The 5,767-nt window shown below is 41.0% G+C and overlaps 1 long non-coding RNA gene across 1 annotated transcript; it reads right to left on the bottom strand.

The window, feature by feature from the left end:
- Positions 1-211: 211 nt before the first annotated feature.
- LOC132538697 (uncharacterized) lies at positions 212-2,562 on the bottom strand. Its single transcript, XR_009550050.1, has 3 exons — positions 2,461-2,562; positions 1,081-1,186; positions 212-389 (listed from the first exon to the last, which is right to left on the bottom strand). It is a non-coding gene; the product is annotated as an uncharacterized LOC132538697 (long non-coding RNA).
- Positions 2,563-5,767: the final 3,205 nt, after the last annotated feature.

Here is a 5,767-nt window from a genome sequence, read left to right as displayed (position 1 = left end):
TTCTTTTTTGTTTTGTTTTGTTTTATTTATTTATTTATTTTAAAAGGGAGACATTAACAAAACCGTAGGATAAGAGGGGTACAACTCCACACAATTCCCACCACCAGATATCTATATCCCATCCCCTCTCCTGATAGCTTTCCTATTCTCTATCCTTTTGGGAATATGGACTCAGGGTCATTGTGGGATGCAGAAGATGGAAGGTCTGGCTTCTGTAATTGCTTCCCCACTGAATATGGGCATTGACAGGTCGATCCATACTCCCAGCCTGCCTCTCTCTTTCCCTAGTGCGGTAGGTCTCTGGGGAAGCGGAGCTCCAGGACACATTGGTGGGGTCATCAGTCCAGGGAAGTCTGGTCGGTATCATGCTGGCATCCAGAACCTGGTGGCTGAAAAGAGAGTTAACATACAAAGCCAAACAAATTGTTGAACAATCATGGACCTAAAGGCTGGAATAGTGCTGATCAAGTGTTGGGGGGTACTCACTGCAGACTATTGTGTACTTTTGCTTTCAGGTATATATTTCGCCCTAGTTTATGGATACGTGTGAACATATTCTCTTATCTCAGGGGACCTGGTCTATATCTAGGTTTTGAGACTTTATTAGGAAGTGAACCACCTGGAATGGAATTAGAGAATTGTCGTTTTTGCTGGGCTGGCTTCCCAGGCGGGAGACAGAGACAACCAGAGACTCATGGCTGAGCTGAGAACGCAGTTCAATCTTTATTCACGAGTGGGGATGCGGTTCAACAAACTAATCTAATCTAATCACAACCCAATTCTGTCTTGCATCTCTCTCCTCCGGCGGAAGAGTCAGGAACAAAGGAAATACATACGATAGGGGGTGGGGAGAAGAAAGAAGCGAGAACCAGTGATGACTAAACCAAATGTCCCAGAGGCGGGGGGGTGGGGAGGGGATGAAATCAATATCCCGGAGGTGCCCAGCCAACAGTGGACATGAAAAGAGAACACATAGCAAGCAACACAAGCGAATCCAGTGTGATGATAAAAAACAGAAGGCATCACAAGCAGAATCCAGAAGCATACCAACAGAGAAAACTATGAAAGGAAAGGTCTCACCTGAGTAATGAAGCTGAAGGGTTGTCATTCCACACCTGAAGTCTTTGGACACAGTCTGAAGTGAAGCATGCTGGGGTGACACTCATTGCATTGATTAGGTTGTGATCTGCGGATGCAATATTATTTGATACGAATTGAGAGAAGCATGCAGGAAAGTTTTAGCTTGCATTCTGTGGTCATAGCTAGGAACAGTCTAGGCTCCAATCATTTTAGGACCCATCTTCCTCGTGTAGCAGAGTATGTTGACCCAGCCTCCTTTCAGAGAGTGGGGCATTTTTTACCATTGTTGTTCTACATAGAGGGCAAGGTCCTATAGAGGCCCACAAAAAGATTTATGATGTTGTTCTTGATGGAAATGACCAGTGACGATGGAGAGAGGGATCTGTTAGAGGTCTATGTCCATTATATCTATACGGGAATCCAAGGATTCCCTTACTAGGGCCCCAGATGATGGGGAAGTCTGGTAGTGACCAAAAGAGCCATCATTAAAGTTGCTGTTCTCTTGCCCTTATCCAGGTTTTATATTCTTTACTTTATCTGACAACGTTAGAATTAGAGTGGTTGAGGAAAATGAAATGGGAAGTAGGTGAGGAGGGCATCTAGGTCTAAGTAGAAGCTATTTAATTAAGTACTTTATGGTGTCTTTTTTTTAGGTCTTTCTACTTGCTTGCTGCACTTACTGAGTCATTGAAAATTATTGTATACTTTTACTTTAAGGTATTTATTTTCCCCTAACTTATATCCATATATGTGCACATGTGTTCTGTCTCATGGGCCCTGGTCTATATCTAGGTTCTTTGGTGTTGTTAGGAAGTGCGCCACCCAAAATGGAACTAAAGAGTCCTATGATCCAGGAAAGATCTCAGCAGAGTAATGGAGCTGGAGGGTTGACATCCCAGGCCTGGGGTCTCTGGACACAGTTCAAAGTAAAACATGCCAAGGTGGCACTGGCTGCAGTGATTTTGTTGAGATGAACAGATACAGAATCAAATGGTCTGGGTCAAGAGAAGCATGAAAGAAAAAGAGTAAAGCCCCAGAGGTTCCAGAACTGGGAGAAATATGGGTTTATAGAGAATGAGGAAGGTTCCTTGCTGTCTTAGAATTTAAAAAGGCAAAATATAATTATTATTATCACCAAGTTATTTGGTAATTTGGTTTGTTTGAAAATCCCATGGTTAGGGAATGGTCTTTTCTTATTTAAGCCTTTGTACTTGGGAATCTTATCACTTATAATGCTCCAATCTATATCCTAGTATATTGGCTAACACAGGACCTGTACTTATTGTTCCTGGACACCAAACACAAAATATAATATGTGGCCCCAGCCCTACTACAACAATGAGCTCTTACACAGCAGGTGCTGAGTTAGCATTTGTGTACCTGCATTTCTATCCCGGTTGTGCACGTTACTTCTTTTGATTGGGAAAAAAAAAATGGGCTCAGTCTTCTATAGAATTCCCTTTCCTTGTGGAGAGCTAGTCATGACTGAGCCTCTCTGGCTTCTCCACAAGTCCCTACTTGACTGAGTCTGTCTCACCAAACCAGTCTTGAGGTCCCAGTGCCCAGAGCTGTCAGCAAACCTCCCACTCCCTGTTTGTGTTGGCTGGTGTCACCCTGCCATGCTGGAGGTGTCAGCTAAAGCTGTCTACTGGCTTCATTTCAAAACTCCGAAAGTGTTTTTAAAAATCTGCTTTGAAAAAAAAAAATGCTTTGAGCAGCAATATGGCTAAAAAAGGCAATGAGGCAAAAAAAGAAATGGAGACAAATAGAACATAGCACAATCATACCAAGATCTTATGGAGGCGTTTGAAAAGGTGTTATGTTATTTAAAATCATAACCCTCACACACATAGGCATATGTACATGTACATATATACATATATATTATTTCTTGATATCTTTTTAAATATGTCTTATTTTATTTTAATGAGAGATATAGGGAAAGAACAACACAAAGAGACCAGAGCACTGCTCAGCTCTGGTTTATGGTTGTGCTGGGGATTGAACCTGGGGAACTGCTCAGTTCTGGTTTATGGTGGTGCTGGGGATTGAACCTGGGACACTGCTCAGCTCTGGTTTATGGTGGTGCTGGGGATTGAACCTGAGGCCTTGGAATCTCAGGCATGAAAGTTGTTTTTTTTTTTTTTGCATAATCACTATGCTCTCTTCCCAGCTTGTTTCTGGGGGTCTTATAATCTTCACAGAACTCAAATATTCATACTACCAATGTCAGGCCATATTCCAGACTCAGTACAAATCTAGGGCATATTCATCTAGGCTAAAACAACTACTGAAAACTTAACCTAAGATACTAGTTTAACGTGCACAAAAATAACATTTTCACTCAGACTCTGCAAAAGTCATCACATGAACCACCCTGCTAACTTTTAAAGATGAGAGAGCATCTGACAGTGAGTTAGTTGTAAGTAGAAAAAGATTAGACAATGTAAAATGATAAAAATTAGTTCAATTGACTTGCCAATAACTCAAGTTTGGTGAGAGTTTAGAAAACATGTCTAATCTCCAGGATACACAGATTCACTGAGTTGAATGTTCTCAGAGTTAGTGAGAATCAGGACCCACGTCCTTCTTAGAGCACTGTATGCATGTCACTATTTTCCCTCAATACATTCTTACATTATGATGGTCCGCTGCAAGATCACAATAAAAGGAAACTCTTAAGACTTAGTGGTCTTCACTGTCTGCTATCTTCTTCTTTCCTAGATTCATGCCACTCAATCACCTGTCTTATCAACTCTGACCCATAGGCTACTCACATGCTTTGACATGATTGTGTGTGAGAATTAGGGAGTAGAGAAAGTTTAGAGGGAAGAGGGATGTTCTCCTCTTTGCACGAGGGGAGGCTGAAGTAACAATGACAGAAGAACTTCAGCACTGCCTCCCTTCTGCAGCCCCAGGACAACATCCAGGCACCCACATCTCAGCCTCCTACGTGCTGACAGTTTCTTTGTCTTGGACTAAAATTCTGAGAATCAAAGCACACTACCCATGTTTTCTTTCTCTCAAGAGGGGAATCGATCTTAAAAGTATTTCAAAAGGGACCTGAAGAGAGAAACTTATGACCCAAGGCAGGAGAATGCTTTCTGACTTTGGTTCTTTAGAGTGAGCCTGTAGGAAAGAAGTTAACTGGAATCAAGGAATCACTACTCAGCCCTTAGGTTGGCACAAATTCTCTCATTAAAGTGACCACAAAAAGCCAGTACTGATGAAACAGATGAGGTTTTTTTTTTTTTTTCTACCTGCTTCAGAAGTAGCTTCTTTCTGATTGGCTGGGAGGAGAGAGAGCAAATGTGTAGAGAGTCCTTGGTAGGTGTTCATATAAACAATGATATTTATTCCCAACTCTCATCACAGCCGGAGATTTTTTTTTTTACTGGAGCAACACTGAATTCTAACATTATGTAGATTTCAGGTGTGAAATGGTTTATATATTAAATTATATTATATTATATTCACCACTAAAAGTCCAGTTTCATTCTTTACCATGTAACTGAACCCTCTACCCAATTTTTCCCAATTTTTAAATTTTATTTATAAAAAATAAATATTGACAAAACCATAGGATAAGGGGGGTACAACTCCACAGACTTCTCACCACCAGACCTCTGTACCCTCTACCCAATTTAACCACCCCTTCCCTCTCTTCCTATTTGGCAATCACTCATTTTGGGCCTATAGTAGGAAAGTTTTTGTTTTGTTCTGTTTACTTATTTCTTTATGTACTACAAATGAGTGAAGTCATAAAATGCTCGTCTTTCTCCAGTCTGACTGCACTTAATCAAGTGTGCCACCACCTGGCCCAAATTTTTATGTATGTATGTATGTATTTATTTGTTTGTTTATTACTAGAGCTCTGCTCAACTCTGGCTTATGGTATTGGGGAGGTGTTTTTTGAACCTGGGTCATTGAAGCTTCAGGCATGAGAGTGTTTGCATACCACTAAGCTATCTTCCCTGCCCTTTTTTCTACCTTTAAATAACAGCCATCCCCACAGGTTTGAAGTAATATCTTATTATTGCTTTAGTTTGTATTTCCCTACTAAGAGATGATGGATACAAGAGATGCTCACATACTGATTGGCTACCTGTTTATCTCAACTGTCTAATAGATCTTTCAGTAGAATCTCTTTATTTTAATTTAGTTTTATTTTTAATAGTGATTTAATAATGATTAACAAGATTGTAAGATAACAAGGGTATGATTCCAAAGAGTTCCCACCACCAGAGTTTCATGTCCCATACCCTCCATTGGAGGCTTTCCTATTCTTTATCCCTCTGGGAGTATGGACCAAAATTCTTTATGGGATGCAGAAGGTGGAAGGTCTGGCTTCTGTAATTGCTTCTCTGCTGGACATGGACATTGACAGGTCAATCCATACACCCAACCTTCCCTAGTAGGGTAGAGCTCTGGGAAGATGAGACTTTGGGACTCATTGGTGAAGTTGTCTGCCCAGGGAAGTCAGGATAGCCCCATAGTTGCATCTGCAACTTGGTGGCTGAAAGGTGTTAAGGCTTAAAACAGGACAAATGGTTTAATAAACAGGAACCCAAAAGTAGGAATAGAGTAGATGAAACTAGGGGTCTTCATGTGAGAAGGAGCTAGGAAGTCTATTTTAGGAAAGCTCCAAGGGGCCCATGACTTGAGTAATTTTTGATCAGTAGATTTC

Source organism: Erinaceus europaeus, chromosome 5, assembly GCF_950295315.1.
Source record: "Erinaceus europaeus chromosome 5, mEriEur2.1, whole genome shotgun sequence".
Taxonomy (NCBI): domain Eukaryota; kingdom Metazoa; phylum Chordata; class Mammalia; order Eulipotyphla; family Erinaceidae; genus Erinaceus; species Erinaceus europaeus.
This window is presented reverse-complemented; position numbering and strand designations above follow the sequence as displayed.